General features: G+C 39.6%; 1 protein-coding gene across 1 annotated transcript in view; it reads right to left on the reverse strand.

Annotated features, from left to right (window-relative positions):
• The window catches only part of alk (ALK receptor tyrosine kinase), a 343,730-nt gene that overhangs the window by 74,403 nt on the left and 245,280 nt on the right, over window positions 1-24,047 (reverse strand). The gene's annotated exons all lie outside the window — the stretch shown is intronic.

Genomic DNA, 24,047 nt, shown 5'->3' on the forward strand with positions numbered 1-24,047 from the left:
AGTCACGACACTGAATATACTCAATCTCCTGTAAATAGCAACTTCCCTAATGAGAAAATAAATGTATGATTGACATATCATGCTTGCAGACACACAAACCAGCACATAGCAACAATAATAATAGGTTACCGTAGCCACATAAACTAAATAACATAGAGAGAGCATTGCATGCAAAAGTCATTAAAGAAACAGATGCATCACTACACACTGAGAAAGAACCTTGTTTTGTTAATTGTAGCTTTCAGTAAATATATGGTTGCACTACGGCAGTTGTGAACTGTGTCCGGTTTGCAAAGAGATGTCACATCAACAGGTCGGATATAAGACAGAACATGTTGACCGTTCGATATTACTGTTCATCACAATGTTAACACTTTGGTTCGCCATCATTTCTTGATGATGTACATAAATAAACTATAAATTAAAAAAAAAATAATGCTAAAACAGAACAGAATATTTTGTTTTCAATGTACATAAAACAAACATACATCTATTAAACTGGTGAGTCCTCAGTTGAGCTTGGATAAGTCAAAGTTTTTGTTGGTGCAGCAATGTTACCTGGAATAAATTTAATTTGACATGGAATCAGGGAAAAAGACAAAATGTTAATATTTAAATGAAATGATTATTGACTCAGACTGAAAAACCCACAAAGATTTTTCAAGCCCCTCTGGAAAGCTTTTAAGCCTTTTTTAGCTTTCTGTTTTGCTTTTAAATTTACTCTCGAGTTTAGTCTCACTGGCCTCATCAATCCTGCTTCCTGCAACTATATATTTTAATGAAAAAAGCTCAGATAAGCCCTCTGTTGTCAAGCACCAAACTAAAGACGAAGCCCGGCAGAGTTAACACCAAGAGGAGGAAAGTGGAATATGAAGCAGCTACATCCCAGATGTTGATTTTAGGTGGAGACACGACTGGAGTAAGTGCTGGATAATGATGTACCTGTACCAGAACCTGCTAGATATCTAAACAGACAACAATATGTGAGGGTGTTATCAATGACTTTATAATGCAATAATCATTATTAATAATTAGAAATTTGTCAGAGCTTTGAAGTTGTTTTGGATTTTCTCCTGTTTTTGGAAATTGTTTTAATATTGCAGTCTTTCATCTTCTTTATTGGAGGTTTGGTTTTCCAGAAAGTCTCCATCTGTTTATTTTTTTGTCCTATTTTAAGACCTTTTTAATGCGCACACTGAGAGGGTTGTTTGTCTAAACTGGTTTGTTTTAAACATCTGAGCTTGGTAGGCCGTACGGAAGTCTTGTTTTGAGTGTATATTTAATCAGAAGCTGTGCTGTGGCCTTTCTATAATCCAGAGTGGGCTAAAAAAAATTGATTAACTAGATTTGAGCCAACACAAATAAAAGGGAAAAAGGCCATTTGTATCTGCAAAATAATTCTCTTCCATACTCACATATCTAATTTTGTTTCCACGTGTGACACATAATGATTACGAGAACCGAACAGGAACAGTTTGAGTTCTTTTGAAAGGTTTCAACCAGCTGCAGACCGTTGGTGATGTTATTCTGAGAGATTTCAGCAGGTCTCTACCTCTCCATTATGACAAGTGCACTGGGAAATAGGGAACTGTGTTTATTTTGGGATTTATTTTGTGCTTTGTTTGAGTAGAATTGTGTTAGAAACAGTCGGGCAAATATAAATGCACACATGTACACAAAAACTCCCACTACACAAACAGGCTCTGAGCTTTTCTGATTTCCCCAATGCCTCCGCTGGAACTCAACAGGCTTTGCATTACTACTTTTACTAGGTTCCCTTTTCTCTTTTTTTTGTGTTGCCTTTCCTCCCTCCTTTCACTGCTCTCACCTTTTTGCAATAGCTTTTCACTAAACTGTCTTTGCGCCGTCCCTCTGCCTCTCTGAGGGGAGGTGCTGACCAGATGGGAAGTGATGTTACAGCACCAGAGTACACCGTAGGAGAACAGCTTTACAGTGTGGGACCTGCTCCCTGCCATTCCTCATAATGGGAAGGAAATGAAACCCGAGATAAGGGCTGCCACTGTCTCCTTGATAACCTTGCAATGATTTGCCAAGTGAATAATATACATATGGTCCGGCTGAATTCACCGCCGGCTCAGCCAACAGCCAAATTTAGAAATGGCCTTTCTGTTGAATGAATACTCCCCCTCATGATAATGGGATTACACCTGTGCTGGAATATTTGACAACTCGTGCAAAAGATAAATGCAAGTATATGCATTGAAAAACCGTCTACTCTTAAACTTGGACATAAAAAGTACTCAGTAAATAGTCAAATCTGTAATTTGAAGACCTAAATGTATTGCTTGTGTTCAGTATTAAATATGCTGATTATAATGGACAGATCTATACACGCTGCTTAAAGCTAGCAATGTAAAGTTTGTCTATTCTCAGTATAAACTTGAACACTTGAAGACTTTAACGACTGAATTATATTTGATGTCTAATCACCACACGTCTGTGGCGGCGCTCACAGGACTGATTAACTGAGCAGTGGATCAGAGCAGAGCCGCCAGAGCACATCGCTCAAATATTTAAACCTAATTTGTAGTATACCATGCAAGGCACAGTGGTCCTAAATATAAATAAATAAAATTAAAATTAATGATAAAGACTCCTCATGCGGGAATTAGATATACATGACGAATCTGAATGCGGATGCTAATAATTCTCATTATGCTCCTCTGTGTCTTGACGGCCCGTTGCTTATTTAAAATCACCTGACCTTTGTTCGCACTGCTGTTGGGAGAAAGTCTCTCCCGTGATGGGAGTGTTTTCCTCACCGCAGGAAAACAAAAACAGCTTCGACCAACTCATCTTCGCTGCCTACTGACGATTCCTCATTTCATAATGGTATTCATTTATGCTCCCTCAGTGCTGTGCTCTGGCTAACGTAGCTCTTTTCATTTTCATTTGGTGCGTGTTTTTGTTAGCGAGGATGTAGGATGATCATGCCCTAACAACATTAAGGCTTATTTGTCTTATGGGTTCTGGTTTGAATTAGCTGTGAGTCTCATCTGTCAGGGCAAATAATACAGAGACAAGTGAGTTGAATATAATGATTTAAAAATGGTTATGATGATCTCTAATGCTGCGAGGACTGCTTGGACACATGGCTGGGTCAACTTCATACCTGCCCTAGTATGTACACGTGTGTTCTTGTTCTTCTGTCCTTAAAACAGATGACAGACTTTTTCTTTGTTATTTTAAAGGTGGAATTGACGCGCAAATTAAATTAGGAATGAGCCTCTGTTCAGGGTTGTATCACAAGTAGTTCCAACCCAGAGATCTCATTGGTCAACAGTACATTTGATACATAATACGAACACGCTGCCTTCTCAATATCAATTTATAAATGGACTTGAATTTAATATATGTAATATCATGCTGTTTTTACGCGTTATCGGCCAAAATCAGGTCCCTTTTGGTCCTTTTTTGTCGCTCCGAGCAGCCGTAACAACACGGATAGTCGCACACTTACAATCCTAGCGGCGGCTAGCTCGACTGGTTTGGTTTTAACATGACACGGTGCCAACATTTATAAAAAAAATACATGACTCCACCGATAACTTTATTTATTTATTTTTTTAGCAGATATCTTCCTTACAACAAGACTGAGTGAGCTGAGCAGTTTTATGTTTGTATGTGCTGTATTTTTGGAGTTTGAGAACTGACGTGTAGGAAGCAATAAAACAGACTTATTAGGTCGTTGCTGAGGGTCGGCCTGCTTCCTGGAGTAGTAAACGTTGCATAAATTACACGAGTCCACTGACACGACTGATTGTTTTCAAGTTCTTAGACGTACCCCATGTATTGCCATGGAAACAGAGATCACACTAACAAAAAGTCCCCACAATATGAAAACATTTTGATATACATATTTTATTTAGTTGGTAACCTGTTGTACAATCGCAATATTACACTCGAGGGTGTGCTTTAACGTCAGTATTGGCACGACGGTGGTTCGGTCAGCATCACCTCTTGTTTAATATTGCTTAATTAGGTAAGTGACTCAGTTAAAATTTGAAAGAGAAATTATGTGCATATATAAAAACATAAATTCTCTTTGAGATTTAAGTTAAATCTAGCTTCGGGGCACTGTGGCACATGAAGCACAATGTGGACTGGGGCAAGCAACAGGTGGTCAAAGATCACAGCAGTTTCCATTAATTGCTTGAATTCTCTAAGCTGCGTACCTGATACCATACAGATGGAAATAAACACGTGGAGATAGAACTACAAATGCGTTTCTCTCAGAAATGAATTCATCAAAACACCAAAGCTGATTAGTTTAAGATGCAGCAGTGTGAATGTGCCAAAAGTGGTCAAATACAAATATATATGTCAATTAACCTGTCTGCTTTCCTTAAAATGGTCCTCTGTAAAAAAAAAAACAAGCAATTGATGCTGTGATAAAACACTGAAGGTGTCAACAAAATAAAGTGTTTGGTAGTGAGAAAGCCATTTAAGTGCATGCGATGGAAAAGGTTTTCAATCATACCCAAACTCCAAGTACCTTGCTGAATGCATCTGCAGTAAAACTAAAATGGGGGTGGGGGGCGGAAATGGAAACTGCTTTACATAGTAATAGAATCTTTACCCCCTAAGAAACATCGGCAAAGGTTTTGATCAAGCTATCTATTTTTGATTGAAGTAATTTTTTTTTTCATAGTGGAAAGATGAGATTGATTGAAAATGATGCCGCATGCAGCTTGGTACACATGGAGGCGGCAGGGGTTAAGGACTTAGGAGGAGGGTGGGGGGGCGCTACCGTGATTGCTGCTGGTTCGGGATTTCGACTTAAGCCACATTGATTTTGGACTGTCAAATGGCGTGGTGCACAGCGGGCTTAAGGCAATATGTCATGAGAAGTGCAGATTAGATTGAATGGCCTGACACGGCCCGGCTGAATGAATGCCACTTCCAAAATCTAAACGGGACACTTTCTGAATGTTAGCTGTTGAGAGAGAACTCTGTTATGGCGTAATGCAGTTGGGATGACGAGGGGGGGTTTGGGTTGTATTGGGGACAGAGCTTCCTTTGTAAAAGTCAGCTTCATCTCATTTTCTCGCAAAGGCCCAAACTGTGGGGGAAAAATCACAGTCTCGGAAAACCAGATACTTTGATCACGTATACCTCACAGACAGTGAACAACAATCATTTTATTGTGGCAGTGTGTTGAACACTGTAAACTGTGGGAGAGTGGCTTAGGTCATGTTGCTTTTACATGATTTTACCGAGTTTACTGATTGCACTCAAGGCGAGAGTTAGCACATTCTGATGAGTCGCACCTGAATGCAACAATCTTGCATTTCTGTGCACAGCAAATCATTCTCTGGCTGAAAAATGTACAATCTGCCACGAGCAAATTATAGAGGATGAAAACAAACTCGACCGAATAAACAAACCCAGATGAAAAAAAGCGGGATGCGAGCGTGTCCACCAGGGATTCGTGTCAGTGTAGCAATTTCAGACGGACTAAAATACAAGCACGCAAATGCAAAGCCTGGTTCGAAATGAACATGAGTCACACCTCCTTAAGTGTAGCTACTCCAGAAATGTGCAAATTCCAGGAATTGTTAGATGAATTGCAGTACTGTATATCTATTAACACTCCTCTTCACAGAGGAATATACTGTATCTATTTAGTGACAGGCCTAATGCCAACAATGTGTTGGTGTTGAGAAGTAAAATGACAGCTGTTTAGCACATGGACTGTATAATCATGTGCACTTTCCTTTCCTTTCCTTTCCCTGTTAGAGACTTGCCACTCAACTATAAGAACCTGATGCGAAATGACAAAGCAAATGCTGAGGCACATATGAGCTCACTAATGGCAGGCATGAATACTGGTGGACATGATGTCTGTGTTGCATGTGTTTGCATAGAACCTAGTTATTGAGGAGGCAAAAGAAAAGAAAGATACTAGAAAATGGGGTAAAATTGTGTCGCAATTTTCACAATCACACAAAGCTGATATCAATACAGACTCGAGGCTGCCAAAAGTGCATCTACAAAATACTGACAGAGGAAGCGAACACTTATGTAAAAAGGATTTTATAGTTGATATTTATGATTCATTGAGATGATTTTTGCAGCATCTTTTTTCACAAAATAGTCTTTTTGTAATGATTGGGGTTGAGAAACACACCAAATCTACTTTGAATTATTATTATTTGGAAAGAAAACATTATAACATTCGTGAGGGTTTCAAAACAATGTGATACTGGTACCAATACTGATGCCTTGATTTTGATACAAGTGCCTAAACAATATTTTAAAAAAAACAACAACAATTTTATAAAATTGGATTAAAAAAATTTAAAAAATTGATTACACATAACTGTACACATCTTTAGATGTTATCCAGTTTGGAGAGGGAGATTGTAACTTACATAGGTTGTTTTATGTAGCAACGATTGACAGATGTCCTCTAAATGCTTCAGGTGCCATCCATCATGAGACACTACAATTTACCAACGCTCCTTAAACGCCTCACAGGCGACTGGTGCATAGCAGCTAGCTGGCTGCACACAAGAGAAGCCTCCAGTAACTGCGGGGCATGCGACTCAGAAATTAGTTTGGAAAGAGTGGAAAAAGGCATACTAATGAAAGATGTACCTAAATTAAAACAATTTTATCAATGTACACACATGCACACACAGTAAATGCTAAGATGAAAGGACAAATGAAGAACTGCACAGCAAAGGTTTAATGCAGATGTTTCAATATTAGATGTACATTATGGCAAGGCATCAAAAGGATCACAGGTCCATAAGAAACCTCCATTTCCATTTTCTGAGCCTCCTTTTCCAACACTAAAGATTTTTTAACTATATATTTTGAGTCAAATGTTGTATCAGATCTGGTAAAGACTAAAGTGCTGCAATGAGATGAGATCCTTGGCATCTACTGTTGAAAATCCCATCATGAATAAGTGGTCTGAGCATATTGAGTTGGGCTTCGGGCTGGGAATTTGGGAAATATACCTCTAAATGAAAATCAGCCCAAACCATCGTGGAAAAAAAAAGAGATGCCAATAAACTTAACCTGTTTTTCTGTGACTGTAAGAACGTGCTGCTTTTCCAATATAATGATGAAAAGGCTGTGCATCAGTGAGTACAGATATATATATATAGAACAAAAAAATGTTATCATGGGGTCCCAGCAAACAAATCAAAACTACACCAGTAATGATTTCAGTGCAAAGACAAAGAGGGGCAGTGGAGCAGAAGAGTCTGAAAGAGCTAATGGAACGGGTTCCTGCATCTTCTTGTTCACTGCTGATTGCCAAGTTGCTTCAGTTGACTGCCCATCTGCACACCGATATCTCTCACCAGTTTTCACAGGCTTTATTAATGACTTAAAAAGTATCCGAGCTTCAGTAAAAAAAAAGGCAGCAACTAATGGTGCCACTAAGACAGAAGAACCTGGAGAACCAGGGGCCGTCTGGCCATCTAGAGGAGCCCAATTTTCCCAGTGGCCCACCAATGTGTGGGCTGGTAACAGTGATACAACCCCCCCCCCAAAAAAAAAAAACAAACGTCACATTCTGTTTGAGTTTTTCATAAGATGGCCAACTGGCTTCGTACAAGTGGGATTGTGCATGTGTGTTTTCGTGTGCTTTAAATTCATCAAATCTTAAATGAATCCCTCCTACCTGTAGCTAAGTGCATTTGCAGGTCTCTCTCTCTCTCTCTCTCTCTCTCTCACACACACACACACACACACACACACACACACACACACACACACACACACACACACACACACACACACACACACACACACACACACACACTTCATTTTGACTGTACATGTGTTTTTGCATGTGTCCTTATAGGGTTCAGGGTTAACTTCGTAAATGAAAACTGATTACAAATATTTTTGTCTACCAATTTTTGATGAAAGCAACATTTTTCAAAACAGAACTATGACAAAGTTTTGCAGTAAAAGAGAAGGCATCCATCTTGACAAACATTTAAAAATGGTACTGACAATATTCATACCAATATACATGTAAGTACTCAAAGGCTTCACAAATGATGACTAATAAATAGCAATGAAAGCCAACAATACATGAACAACCACTTCAGTAAAAAGAGAACAATTTATACTGAAAGCCTAAAAGACAAAATAAAAAGAAGTTACATAAATATGTGCAAAACTTTCTACAACCTGTTCATATCAACAATTGCAGCTGGAACAAAGCTGTTTCCGTCATGCTTCGTCCTACACCACGGCACTATAAACTATAAACTATGAAGAAGCTGAAATTCTCCATGTAAAAGGTGGGAGTCATCATTTACAATGGAGCTGCTTATCCTCTGTAACGGTCTGCTGTGCAGGGACTCAGGGTTAAGCTGCGACTCACCAATAAGCCGACCAGACCATTTAACAATCTGCATCAGTTTGTTTTGGTCCTTCAAAGATAAACTACCACACCATAATACCACAGAAAATGATAAAACAGACTCAATAAGAGCACAATAAAATGTTTTACATTCTCAGTCAATGAAAAACAAATGAAACGATAATGTAAAGGACATGCTTAAACTGGTAAACTAACATCACCAGGTGACGTGATGGAAGTTTCCATTCAGATGGATATTTTTCAGGTTGTTAAAGAAGGAATGCATAACTTACAGGATTAATGACGATGATCTCTTGTATCACTGCAGAGCAGAGGGACATCGACACGGTGCATGTGGGCGAACATGTAATTACCTTCTACACTGAAGCTTATTACCATGGTACCTGTGTTCAAAGGTGGTGAGAGCTTTAGTCTCAAAACGCTTGAAAGATATACAGCAACCATTAAAAATATAAAGAGGAGACTAAAATGGAACTGACAGAAACTAAACTTACAGATAACACAAATTAGACTATAACACAGTCCTCCTTCATCTAACAAGGAGGAGACAGTAAAAGTTTGTCAAAAGCACGATTAGAAAGTTGAATGATGAGTTATGTTGTGCCCAACCAAGCAGAAACCAGCAGGGATGTGACCATTGGTTTGTGAACGGCCGTTATTAAAGCCTCTTGTTTGGATTTTGGCCGATACCACCTTGCTAGTTCGGAGTGGTTTGGAGCCATAAGTGACAATATTTGGATGAGCCGGGGAGAAGCGAGCGGTGAATCTGACTGATCTGACTGGTAAGCCGACGATACTACGTCCCACCCAATGACAGCCATGATCTGACTGCACCACAGGCCTGTCAATCAAACAAACACGCTCCCAGAAACACGTCTTTTTGAAACGTATTTTCTAATTAACGACAGGATTATTTTCAGATGGATCTCCAGAAAACTAGTAAGAAGGAGCAACTTTAGCTAACAACACTGAACATATGTTGACTTCATATTTCATGAGAGAAGTTGAATGGGAGTCTATGGAGCTGGAGGCTTTTTGGAGCCGACCTATAGCGGCACTGGGTGGTATTGCAGCTGAAGACGTTTCGGCATCAGCCTCATTTTCAGACCCGGAAGCTACGAACACTTTTATATACAGTCAATGTTTCAAACCCATTAACAGAGGAACTATGTGCATCATGATGACACACTGGCGGCCCCGACGGCCTCAAATGATTTCACTGATAATACTGCGTCCCCCACAGTGACGCTCTGTAACAAATATCTGGCAACACTTCACCACAACATAAGCGGTCAGCTGCTGGAACTGGCAGTTTGCAAATGGGGAAAGCATGAATCATGAAGCGTGGAGTGTTATCACACCTGCTGTATGATGATAGTACAGTGGACTGGTAATTGTCTTGAATAATAAGAGGTGACAAACAATGGGAGTAAAATATACATTTTCCACATGTGCTGACTCTGTTATTCAGAGGTGCTTACACTGAGTACAGCGGTAGCATCTTCACATATCACCGGCTTACAAACAACCGGCAGTGCAAGCCTCAGACAAAAACTCTGACAAAAGCATGTGACAACCAGTCCTGTCTGCACCAGAATCAACCTGTATGATAGATACCACGTGTTGACAGCTCTCCATACTCAGTCCTGTTCATCACTGCATCTCTTTCTCCGTCTTTTCCCCACGTGTGATATATAGTAATTATATTTCCTATAGTCTCTTCCATTATCTATGCTGCAATCAGTTACGCTGCTTCATATTCTCTGTCATAACTCTCCCTGATTGGCTCTCAGCCGGTTTCCTCACACTGTTCTACAATTAGATATGTTATTCCGCCTACAACCCTACTGTTCAGAATAATTCAGAGGTTACAACTCTACACTTGTGCTGATTGAAATATCACAGCAGTTGGTAGGTAGGACATAGCAGGGTTATGTCTCGTAGGGCTTCAGGGAACTTTGGAAAAAAGTTAACCATGCGAGGAATGGAAATTAACTTCTCTTCCCACAAATAACGGAAAGTAGCTTTTTGTTTAACTCAAGAAAACTAGCACGGATATATCAGCCTCATCATTACCATAGCTTCCTCTTCCCCTTCTCCTCATGACTGATTCTCGACTCATTCGTGTTTTCTTTTTGTCAGTGTCAAATTAAACTGCGCATCCAATTTGATAAGGCTGTTGCTGGACTTTACATGGCACATAAAGCATGGAAGCCCCCTATAAATTACTAATTTCAGTGATGAAAACTTTGCCTCTCAACATAAACTGCTGTGCCATTACAAAGATGAAAGGCATGGCGGGGGCAAGATCACATGGCTCCTTGCACTTTTTAATCATGATCCAAATTCAATTACTTTGCAACCTCATACTTTACGGAGCCAGAGGAAATTGCTCCAATCGAGTGACAGCACTTGTGATTAAAACATGTTCACTTTGTAACATTAAAATGCTGCTGTTCAAGCCTTGAGCTCACAGGAAATGGATGTTGGCTCAAAACAACAGGAAACAGTCAACCTTCTCCTAATTGACTAATTTATCATGTATGACCAGACCGCATCACATGTTTGAAGAGTGCTTTCCATGTACAAGAGGAAGAAACAAAAGCTGGTGTATTCTGCCTGCGACCAGCACATGGGACAGACATGCGGTATGACACGGTGGGCACCGCAGACCATCTTAAAAACAGGAAAGAATTCAAGTCATAAATTTGCTCGTTTATACGTTCGAACTAACATCCTTGCTCCGCTTGTTGGAAAGTTAAGAGGGAGACGAGAGAGTTGGATGAATGTCCATTCTTCAAACATCCGGTCGACAACTTGATGACGATCATTTTGAAAAATACATTTGCAGGGAGATATCTCAGGTAAGTAGCCACTTGAGCGGTGTCTGGATTCATTTCCCCCTCTAGGTGTAGACGAGCCTTGGAGTTGCAGCAGGCTACTAATCAGCCTATAAGGAGCTGGATACCAAGATGTTTGCACCACTAAGAGACGGTGCTCCTGAGATGTCAGCATTAGTGTTATCTGCGTAGACGGTCGCACAGTGGAAAGGAAAACGCAGACCTTTGTGGGACCCGACCAAGACGCAGTAAAAACCAGGAGAAAGGTAAGCCTAAAAACAAGAAATTAAGTTTGAGCCCCCTGAAACCTCTTACAGTACTTGGATATATCTGAGTTTTTTGGATTGTGAGCAGTTAAGATAAGCAATATTTTAAGGTCAAACAAAAGGGTTTCACTTTTAGAGGCCAAGGAATTCTGGGTCTGAAAACGAAAACCAATGCAGAAGTGTCACAAAGTGCAAAACCACTGAGGGCAGCTGAGCGCCGGCTCCATAGACCCTCTGGCTCCATAGACTCCCATAGAAAGTCAATACATTTCACAAGTCGTTACGGTGTCTGCAGCTACATTTTCTCCTTCTTATGAGTTCTCAAGTGGTAGCACTAAAAAATAGTACCATAATAAATTAGATATTGAGCCCTCATAGTGGTATATTTGGGCTTGTGTCTGGTTTAATTGACATGCCTGGGGTGCAGTCTGGTTCAGGCTACAGGTGGGCGAGTGGAGTGACCTCCAGTTCCCAGATTGAGCCAGAGCTGCCACTCGCTCCTCCCCAGTTAACCCAACTATGCTGTGTGTTCCAACATCCTTACTGCCATACTATTTAGTATGTCACAATACATAGTGTGTTAAACGTAGCATGCCAAAAGTACCAGGATGTCCTACGTCATCCGGTCATATTTTGCAGTATGCAGACCAGCATGCTACTCTGGCTGTTCTGTCCAACAATCCTCTACACGGCGGAAGATACATCACATCGACTGAGTCGGCGAGACAGTGGGTGGCGCTAATGCTCTGCCCGGTTGCAACTCCCGAAAGGAAGAAGAAGAAGAAGAAGAAGAAGAAGAAGAAGAAGAAGAAGAAGAAGAAGAAGAAGAAGAAGAAGAAGAAGAAGAAGAAGAAGAAGAAGAGGCATTAAAAGGACACGTACTTGTTCCAAATCACATCCTTTTTCTTTTTACTTCAAATGTCACGCTATGGATCACAATGGATATTACCAAGAGGGTCAAAGTTCAAGGGACATTTTTATCATGAAGTAGCATGGCTATGTCCCAGTTGTATACATGCTACATGCAACAGTACATACTTTGTAAACCCTTACAAAGTATGGACTGTTGCATGTTGCATGTAGCTGCAGTACATACTAAAAGTAAAAAGAAAAATAATCCAATTCGGGAAATCAGCTCTGGTCACTTCCAGTCCAAAAAAAGCAAAATGGCGACGGCTGAAAAGCTGAGACTGAGGCTTCAACACAAATAAATGAGTGACATCAATTATGTACTAATTTACTAACAAAAATGAATCAGATGGTACCACAAAATCACATTTATTATGTCTCTGGTGATTTGAATTTATACTGTACAGACTTTTCTGTACACAAAACTTAATGTATGAGCATTTCAACAGAAAGAAGACAACAGAAGAGTGTCTTCTAAAGTAGGCTATAGCGCATGCTAGTAACCGCACTGCATTTCGATCATGATCATGTTTTCTTGTTTCAACATTATGTTGAGGCTGAAATTGGGCTTCCTATTTATTGTGTACTAAAAGGGAATATGTGAGTGGTATTTACTTGAAAACCTTGGGCTTGGGGTTGTATAAAAGGGATGTTAAATAGAAAACACAAGGGAGTGGGTGTTTTGGTTGAGCGCTTGCAAAGCAGAAATCAATGTGAATGCGATATGATTTGACATTAGTAAGGAATGCTGGCTCAACCAAATTGGAGTTGTAGCAGCAACTTCAAACTTCCTCTGTTTTTTTTCTTCTGACCTGAGAAGACTTCTCATCCACAACAAAAGTAGGCACACCGAACAAGATGTGAATTGCAAAGCAAGCTGATCAAACAGCTTAGTTTAACATGCTTCTACAGGCTGTGACACACGTGAGCTCTTTTACTTTCACAAATTTTAATAATCAGCTGTTTCTTCACGTCATTAAAGGAGATATTTTGAAATAAAAATATGACATGTTTTTAGAAGAAACTAGTCAAATGATGTAATTCTGTGTTTATTTCATATACAGTACATAGCCTGAGTACTTAAAGATGATGAGGAATTTGTAATAGGCTGCAAAGGTTGTGATGGTCACAGCGTTTATACATGACAAAGACATCTCATTAAATCGAAGCCTTAATGCGTGAGTATTTCGGGTTTTTTTGGAAGCATATTTTCATGGTGGCGCTACAAAGCCTTTTTTTTTTTTAAACCATTCACATTGATAAAAATTGTATATTTATACTTCTAAAAAAACATCCTCCAAAAACATGAACACAACCGGCCCCCATTACAATGCAATTTGAACAACAAAAAAAGCTTTTTAAGAACCATATAAAAAAACTAAAGGATAGGAACGAGACAAAATAATGAGTGTTAGAGCCTTGGTTGCAGCTTGATTGAACATTGTTTGTTGGAAATATGATGGTATTCTGCATGAATGATCACATAAGCTGAAATCATGTAGAACAAATCCAGGATCAAATTTCTGCCTGCTTTTGTGAGGGTAACTTTATGTTTTATGCACAAATCTCTATTAATATTCACATCTTTTATTTTCAGTCCTGAAAATGACTGAACGGTTCCATCAAGATGCTTTCATGTATTTCATGAAAAATACAGTTAATTACAGTGAGTAAAAGCTGAGTCCCATCGCTCAACTATTTTGAAGTTATTAATAAATAACTGTATTTAGAGCTCCGATTTTGTGCTACACAAATGAAACCCATTGAGCTTGCGCCAGTAAAGTGACAGGGACTTTTTTTTTTGTGTGTGCCTGTGACCATTCAAGCTTGCCATAACTGGGAGTGCCTATTTGATTCGGATGGCGCGGGGCAATTTTGGTGTCCAAACATATTCTTGGATTACCGCCTACACAGATTACAGTTTAGTACAGATGCTCAGTCTGTACATTTTGTTTTCTCAATATGAATCAGTCATCACAAACTCCCTGCTCTAAAACTCCATGGATATGTTTATTTGTAAGTTTGTCTAATCTTTCAATGGTGACATGCACATCAAAATGTGTGAGCAAATTATATTAATGGGTTACTCATCTGTCATACAAAACATCCTGTGGAATGGATAAGGCCCAATCTTTCGGCTGATTAAATCCCTGCAGCCAATCTGAAGGCAGCAGGACCAGCATGTTTGTTCCAATTACAGCCTCTAATTTGAGGGATGTGCTGCATATTACCAAAACGGTGCCCAATTACGCTCACCTCATGCGAGCTCCATGATTAAATTCTCTGGTGCTTGAAGACGCCCATGACAACTGCATTAGTCCTCTTGTTTTATATTTTATAATTATTTTTTTTCCAAAAGTGAAGTCTGAAGTATCTCACAGCAGAGAGTGACCTGTGGCTGTGACTAAAAACGTGATATGGCAGAGCAGCCAATTTTCATGTAATACATTTGATAATATTCCAGACACTAAATCCTACTACATTGAAAAACATGGGCTCAGGACATTCACATATGAAGATTGAAAAACTGATTCACATATTCCAAAAATGTTTTTTTTTTTTTTTTTTCCCCCCCAGTTTTGTAAATTGCCAATCTTACAGTTGATTTTCACTAAAAAGGATACAACGAACAAAAAGGGTATAACTCTGAACTAATGTACAAGCAAGCCCTGTAATTATGGTGTAGATGCTGCAGATAATTATGCTATAGAGAAAAGAGGGCGAAACAACTGTCACTCATGCCAGAGTATTTAGTGAATTCATTAACATAAAAATAATAAAAGATACCTTGAGCATTCATCCAGTGTCACCACAAAGGTAAAATACCCATCAATTTTCTCTCGGACTGCCATCGGGTCAGATTATTAACCCTGACATATATCATCTCAAAAATGACCAGGATGTTTGCTGAATACAATCAGAGTGGCTCTAAGACTCACTGCTGAGCAGCAGACGGCACTTCACTTCATGACTTCATGAACCAGCAACCAAAAGATTACAACTTCTACTAACAACCAACAATCACATTCCTTACAGCAATGACAATATTTTGATAGCCGTATTAATCAAACTGTATATTATTCATACATATTGGCTCTGAATGTGGTAAAGGTCTTGAAAGAAATCTCTGATATCAACATTCTACGTTGATGAGTTGGTGGTCACATTGATGTGTGCACGGAGACAGAAGCAAAAATGAATGCTTGAATTATTTTTTCTGAGTGATAACCAACAAAACAATTAGACACTGTACATATGACTATTCTGTGAATCCTTATCTACCAAATTAAAATTGTTGGTGCACATCACTGCACACAGAAAATGTGTTGATGTGGTTCTTAAAACATAATCTCATTTTAAAAACAGGAAATAATCTCCTGTTGGCAGCATATGTGAGGTGCTATGTATTTGTAATTATAAACTACACTTTTAAGCACATCTACTTAGATTTGTGAGAAGTTACAAGAGAACAAAACTGGCAGAAAAACGTCCAGTTTCATTCAGTTTAAAAGTATTAAATGGGAAAACCCTCCAGCTATTGACCCTTTTGGGAAGTATGGTTTAATGGGACGGACTAAAAACTAAACAAATATGAAGTCTATTAAATGAGACGTACATATTTCTCAAAGTCAGTCCTAATTACTCATTACATGTGTTGCCTATTTTATGAATACTTTATTTATTTATGTTTTTATGAATTGCTTTGCGGGTAGCTTTGGGGATCGTTAATGGGGCTGGCTATTAAATTGTATCAATATGAACTGCTTCGCACAAATAGACTCGGGATCGGATTATTAAACTGACCTCCCACAGAAGTTTCTTTGTGGATTAAAAAGAAAAGAAATACAAGTTCCACCAATGACACACTCTTGTGGTAGTTCGGTTAGGCACTGCCTATCCATAGCCATCAGCAGAATATGTGATTATATTATTAATGTTAGGATCCCTTCATTTTTTTTAAAGTTCCAATATAAAAGTTTATGATTCATTTTGGCAGAATTTGCTTCTTCTCATAGCCTAATAAAAATGAATCAACATCTCTTTTTTCATTCACCTGTAATCCTACATGTGTAGGAGGTAGAAAGGTAATGATTTCCATCACTACGCAAAGATCGGCGGTTTGCCTGCAAAACTATTATAATAAAGACGTTTATTATAGTTGTATATGTTCATAAAAAGGCACGTTGCTATGCTGCCTTTAAACTGAACTATGCCACTGCTGTTTAATGTTCGTGGTGGTTTGTGAATTGATACTCGTGCAGCCGGTCACCCCTTCATATGTCCAGTGAGAGTGAACAACTCGCTGACAAGATGCTGTCTCTGTCTGAAGGGTAATAATTCTGATTCTACCAATACTTGATGCAATTAGACAATCTACTGTATAAGGTTCCCATCAACAGCTACTGCCAACAGCCAGTGGTTCTCAGCCTTTAATAGTCCTGACCATTGAACGTAAAAGTGGGCATAGCTTCTGGGTCTGATAAATGAGGTGCCTTAAGCTGCAATACCGGCTCAGTGTGGTGCTAGAGATTGGGTAAGTGTCATATTTGAATACAATTAATACGTTAATTTCTCAGAATGTTCTGCTGTGTAAAAAACAAAAACAACAAAAACAACAGTCAAAACATGCTGAATCATTTTTGTATATCTGAAATAAACCCTGTAAATAGAAATTATGAATGCCAAACTCTACTGTGTTCCTTCAAATCAGCCCGTGTTCACTCAAACAGATTCAAAACTCCGTCATTCAAACGCAATGAAACTGGGCCAGGGTGACTGACATGCGGCACAATGAAAAGGAAAACCTTGTTGTGAATAGGCAGCGAGAACACTTTGCCATGAAAACTTTATGTAACTAGGGGGAAGATGAAAGGAATAACAATTCTATTTTGCCATATCCTTTGTCATTACAAACAACTGCCTGTCAGTTTGTGACTAATTTGCCTGGTAGAGAGAATCTAAATTTAACCACTGCATCTCAGGACAGCCAAAAGGTAGAGCTGGTTACCTTTTCCCATCATTAAAGTGAATGAAGTGTGCGTACGTGCCTGCATACATGCACGCCTGTGATTTGTGATGACTAGTTCGAATTATGAGAAATGTAAACCTATGGAGGGCTAAAGAGGTTGAAAAAAAAACACCCACACGCCTTTTAAGAAGCAAAGCAACAATTAATCTAATGTCTTTTTGATAGTTGAGAAAGACGTGATGTTGGTATCTGGTTTGCTAAAATGTTTCTGATATTAAAAGGCACAGTAGAGATGGTGGTGTAACCTTCAACACAGTAAGATCCTGCACAGTTTAGATTGCTGTCTTTTTTGTGCAGAAATTGTATTTCACTTTGGATTCTTTAGCCCTCTTCAGATTCAAAGAGGAAAGTCAGTGCAGAAAAAAAATGAATAAAATAAAACTAAACTACAGTCTGTGTTTGGTTAGTACAATTTTGTTAAATATTTAAGGAGGCTACCAATTTCACAAGGTCAGTCAGAAACTAGTAATGGTTATTCATATTTATTCCGTGGAAACAGTCGTGTAATGTATTCTGTGGCTGTGGAGGAGCTTTTTCAAGTCTGTGGACGTTCACTGGGGTCATCGAGTCAGCTTGAGAATTGAGAACTAAACATTTAAACTTGTGTTACAAATTGGGGGCGTGGAGTTTTCCAGACATGGCCTTTAACCACAAAATGACCTAAAAGTGAGGATGGCTCAGCTTCTACATCAGCAATTCAAAATGGTATTTTAACTCTTTCTAATCAGAGTATTTTAGTGTTATGAAAATACAACACAAAGGCACCGGAATGTTCTTTTATTGTGACCTGTTATCTCTGTAAAATAGACACTCCATGAAAACGTGAAGTAGCCACGCTTTGGCTTGTCTAGGTGTGAAAGTTACACATTTTCCTGTAGTGGAGGAAAAGGAAACCTACTGGCTGCGTAGAGCCACGTGATTTACAGGAAAATTAAACATGTGGTTCGGTGTTAGGGAAAAAATAAAAAACATGGTTGAGGTTAGAAACGATTCCACCTCCTGGAACAGTATACAATTATGAACGGCCATGCTCTTACTGGTCTTGTTGTCATGGGAAGCACAACTATCTTTAGTCTAAGCCCTGGCACAAAGCAGCGGCTTGCTTTTCCCTGCTGGGATCCGCAGACTTCATCATTCAGTCAGTTGGTGGGCACCAGGAAACACATGGCTGTCTTCAAAGACTGCCCTCCTCACTGGGCTGCTCTACATTCAGCTCCAGTGCTGCGGGAACACTCAAGCATAGTTTAGCGGGAAGGACGTGAAACCCATAAAACATGCTCAGTCCCAGAGAAGATTTATCATCAGGCTCGCTCTCTGCTGCTGCCAGCAGTAGATTACATGTCAGAAGTGGCAAAGCGAGCAGATATTTCAGCCAATAAGTATGGGTGGAGGGAGAGCGGCCCTCGTCTCCGGAGTGATATTGCTCGGCCTCGCTGGGAGAAAGGCTCGGGCTGACCCTTGATCCTATTGTTCTAAAGAGTGATGGCTGACCATAAACCTGCCTGACATCATTGAGGTGAAATGTAGCAACAGGGGAGGCAAAACAGATTACAAGCCCGAGGGATGAAATACTCAGAATGGAATCTTCTCACAGACCATTACTACAGAGGCGGTTTCTATCATGTACAGTTGAACAGAGGTTATGAGCCTACAGCAGAGAAATCTATTTTTTCATACAAATCATTGTAGATAGTATTTGATTTAATTGAAAACAATTTCCCCGAGGCAAAAAATTAGTATTCAGATTGGACTGACCGAAACAATTTAGTCATGATTGTAAGATTATTAATTATTTTTTTTTGAAGTACAAAACTCAAAGACAAACTTTATCAATCAACCAGAGACATATTGAGATACATACTGTATAAAGGAATGAAAAGAAATCCTCTGGCACACCAACGATGTGTCTTTAAGGCTTCCCATCAGCCATTAATTTACCACCCATTAATCAGGTTAATCAATTCATTAGGAGAGTCTCATTACAAAAATTATCTCTATATTTTGAACGTGCCGTCTCATCTGATGTACTAGCATGTGTGCTGTTGCATTAGTCTTACAAAATACTTCAAAACATCAATTTCAAAAACAGAGTTGCCCCATCACATCAAACATTCAATAACGAGCAGACAACATATTTACCACGCTGGCTGCAACTTTATTTATATCAAAAGGATTTTTATGCTGAGATATTTTGGCATCATTAGCTAAAGTCGCTCCTTCTTATTACAAACTACAAACTAGCAAGACGGCACCTGCAAATATCAGAACTCGAGGCTTCATAAGCGTAGTTCACAAACCAATGGGTGACATCACTGTTGGCGTGTCCTATATGTTGGTACGTGGTGGGATTTATCAGTCAAAGTGGAGCCAAATGTTAATTGTTTATTAATTTGCAAACAAACAGCGCAGTATGGACAGTTAATATGCTGTATGCATTAGCAGGCTGCTTCCTCCAACATCCCAATCTTACCTGGAGTTGTTGGGTTTGTACAAATTTTAAATCACAGTTCAGGTCCGGTGCGTTCAATGCTTCAGTTGGCTCTGCTGTGGGAGTGGTGACAGGGCTGTAGTTATTTATTCTCCTCTCCTGTGGAACTCCTTTGGCTTGTCACTTATCATCAAAGGCAGAGGGCTCCTTGCACAGATGATCTTTCAGAAGCTATGCTGACTCATGCATTTGATGTGTAGTGACAAGACTGCAGTTACAGTATTTCTTCTGCTCGTTGAAGCTCTCATGGATATCTCCTGCCTGTCACTTCACATCGTGGAAGGAGGGACCTTTATAATCTCCAAGAACCGCTGATGACTTTTGTTTCTGTTGTCGAGAAATTTGAAAATGTTGAGTTTTTTTTTCTTCCCAAATATCCAAAACCAAGAGCCGTTCAACAGGAGGGAACCTTAATAGTTTATTTGCCTCCAACTGGTACATTTGTATTTAAGCTTACTGTGTTCTTATTCTAACTGATTGTTATGCTGTCACTAAATGTCCGTGTACTAAAAAGGATCCGTATAATGAATTCATCTTTCTGTCACTTGGTGCCTTTGAAATTCTTGACAAAACAGTCTGCAGAGAAAAAGAAAAATATGCCACCCTGACACAGTTAACACGTTTCAAACAGCAAAAGAAAAAAGGTGAACGATTCTAAATGTGGTGCAGGTGTTCGATGCTATTCACACTACAAAGACACAACGGTTCAAACATCTTTGTACTAGTAAAAAGATGAAAATCAAAGAGATCATCTCATGCCCACGAGGCAAGGCAAACACTGATGAAACATTTCGTGAGCTGAAACCAAGAATTTCTGAACACAGTGGGCCATTAGAGAATTACTCTTTTATGCTGCCTAACACTCCATTTAGCTCTGTGACCCATTATTAATTAAAATACACTAAGTGGAAGGAAGCTTAAAAAAAAAAAAAAACACATTCTTAAGGAGGGAAGCTTTTAGGATTTGGTACCAGAATACTTTAAGACATTTTGCTCCGAACGTACATCTTGATGAAGAATATTCATTTAATTCAACCGTTTTTCCACATCGATTAAGTGTTTGGAAGTTGTTTCTCTATTTCTTGATTTATATTAAATTTATTATTGGAATGCTACTTGTTTTCAAATTGCATTACAATTCACTTTCTTCTGTGAATTTAATGTGAAGTACTGAATTATTTCAAAATGTCTAGGCCTTGATTGAAATGGAAATGTTAGCAGTTAAATGGCAAAAAAAAATCAGCTCTAGTAATGACATTGCCATGGTCAATAAATATTCTTTTATGGTGTCTGTTAATCTACAGATTGCTTGCATCTGTGCTTGCAATCCAGAATGCAAATGTGACTATTTTAATGGCTGAAACTTTTTCATATTACACTAACAACTCCTGACATATTATGTTCTATAGATTGTAAATAATGCAATTTGTATGTTCTTCATACATCCCATTTAAAACTCCACCATAATGGTGCTTCAAATGACCTGCAAAATATGGCAATAATTTGTCACATTTACACTATATATTTATGAACCCATCAGACTAATGTGCTTCAGCATAAGCCTTCAGTCAGACTGCTAATGAAGCCCGTTTGTTGTTTCTGGCAGAGCACCAGGCTGCAAGGTCATCCAGACGTGCTTACCCACCATAAATTCTTTATCTCATTTATGTGGAGGATCCTGCTTCTACTTCAGCATTATAAAGATTAGAAGATGATTATCTTCATTCTGTTACTGTTAAGAAAAGGAATGATACACAAGCAAAAACAACGTGTCTTATTCAGTCATACCACAACTATATATATACTGTATAAGACCTTACAGCTCACAGTGCATGTCAGAGCAAATGAGAATCATGAGGTTGAAGGAACTGTCCAAGGAGCTCAGAGACAGAATTGTGGCAAGGCACAGATCTGGCCAAGGTTACAAAATAATTTCTGCAGCACTCAAGGTTCCTGAGAGCACAGTGGCCTCCATAATCCTTAAATGGAAGAAGTTTGGGACGACCAGAACTCTTCCTAGACCTGGCCGTCCAGCCAAACTGAGCAATCGTGGGAGAAGAGCCTTGGTGAGAGAGGTAAAGAAGAACCCAAAGATCACTGTGGCTGAGCTCCAGAGATGCAGTAGGCAGATGGGAGAAAGTTCCACAAAGTCAACCATCACTGCAGCCCTCCACCAGTCGGGGCTTTATGGCCGAGTGGCCCGACGGAAGCCTCTCCTCAGTGCAAGACATATGAAAGCCCGCATAGAGTTGGCCAAAAAACACATGAAGGACTCCCAGACTATGAGAAATAAGATTCGCTGGTCTGATGAGACCAAGATTGAACTTTTTGGCGTTAAATCTAAGCGGTATGTGTGGAGAAAACCAGGCACTGCTCATCACCTGCCCAATACAATCCCAACAGTGAAACATGGTGGTGGCAGCATCATGCTATGGGGGTGTTTTTCAGCTGCAGGGACAGGACGACTGGTTGCAATTGAAGGAAAGATGAATGCGGCCAAGTACAGCGATATCCTGGAAGAAAACCTCTTCCAGAGTGCTCTGGACCTCAGACTGGGCCTAAGGTTCACCTTCCAACAAGACAATGACCCTAAGCACACAGCTAAAATAACAAAGGAGTGGCTTCGGAACAACTCTGTGACCATTCTTGACTGGCCCAGCCAGAGCCCTGACCGAAACCCAATTGAGCATCTCTGGAGAGACCTGAAAATGGCTGTCCACCAACGTTCACCATCCAACCTGACGGAACTGGAGAGGATCTGCAAGGAAGAATGGCAGAGGATCCCCAAATCCAGGTGTGAAAAGCTTGTTGCATCATTCCCAAGAAGACTCATGGCTGTACGAGCTCAAAAGGGTGCTTCTACTCAATACTGAGCAAAGGGTCTGAATACTTATGACCATGTGATATTTCAGTTTTTCTTTTTTAATAAATTTGCACACATTTCTACATTTCTGTCTTTTTCTGTCAAGATGGGGTGCTGAGTGTACATTAATGAGAAATAAAATGAACTTTTTTGATTTTAGCAAATGGCTGCAATGAAACAAAGAGTGAAAAATGTAAAGGGGTCTGAATACTTTCCGTACCCACTGTATATGAATCAAATTTTTACTGGGGATTGGCACCATCACAAGAGCGACCTCAAACACAGGTTTTTAATATCTACATTTTTATACAATAAGGATGAATGTCAGAGAAAGTGGTGTCAAAGTTTTGAAACGAGTCCCCTGTATAAAGGTGGGCCTTAAATAATATCACAATATAGCTGGGTATTTTTGCAGTAACAATATTCTTGACGATATGACAACATACAAAAAAGTTTGATAATTAGTTTCAATTACATACAATTTCAACAAAGTACTGTAGATTTATGCCAGCAAATCACTTGCAGAGCTTCTAATTGCTTCCTCGCCACTGTCTGCACATTCAGCGATGTTCAGGCCTCATTTTCTGATGTTTGGGTCAACATTTGCCCATTATTAACCTAGTTTTAGGCTTTTGTTGCACTTTCGTTTAGTGACGAGTAACGATTGTAACGATTCGTTGACCCGAGCGTCTGCTGCGCTTCGTGGGTGGAGCTCAGTGGGTGGAGCTTAATAGGTGGAGCATCGTGGGTGTAGCGCTTCGGGGTCGTCGCCCGGCGTGAAGCACCCACAGAAGACAGAGAAGGAACGGAGGAGAAACAGTCAATTAGACTCACACTCGGGTGAAAACCTGGAGAATACAGCGGGTTTCAGCCACGTTTGTTGCTCAATAAGCTGAAAACATATGTCATGCAGTTTCGAACACAATTAAAGGAAGGACATGCCAGAACTTACTGCTCGTCACACACACAACCTCTATTTGAAATCTTACAAACCAACCAGACGCTAAAGGTTTCGTTGGGCGAGTTCAGCTTCTTTGTAATTCTCCCACCATCGGCATTCACCTTCCTGCGTCATTCTTGAAACACAGACAATTGCTCATCTCTATCCTCACAGGGATTTCTCATCAATGCACCAGATCAGCAGCTCAAAGCTTTTCACGGCTGCCTGGATCCATCACTGACCATCAGCCTCTCTCCTCAGCAACAGTCCATATGTCTTTCTTTCCACCTCTGTCTTCCTCCACTTCTCTTCAAAGCTTTTTCTCCCCAATTCATACC

This window comes from Brachyistius frenatus, unplaced genomic scaffold (assembly GCF_029030835.1).
Source record: "Brachyistius frenatus isolate BFR_SWC_R1_liver_20210118 unplaced genomic scaffold, ASM2903083v1 Contig_133, whole genome shotgun sequence".
Classification (NCBI taxonomy): domain Eukaryota; kingdom Metazoa; phylum Chordata; class Actinopteri; family Embiotocidae; genus Brachyistius; species Brachyistius frenatus.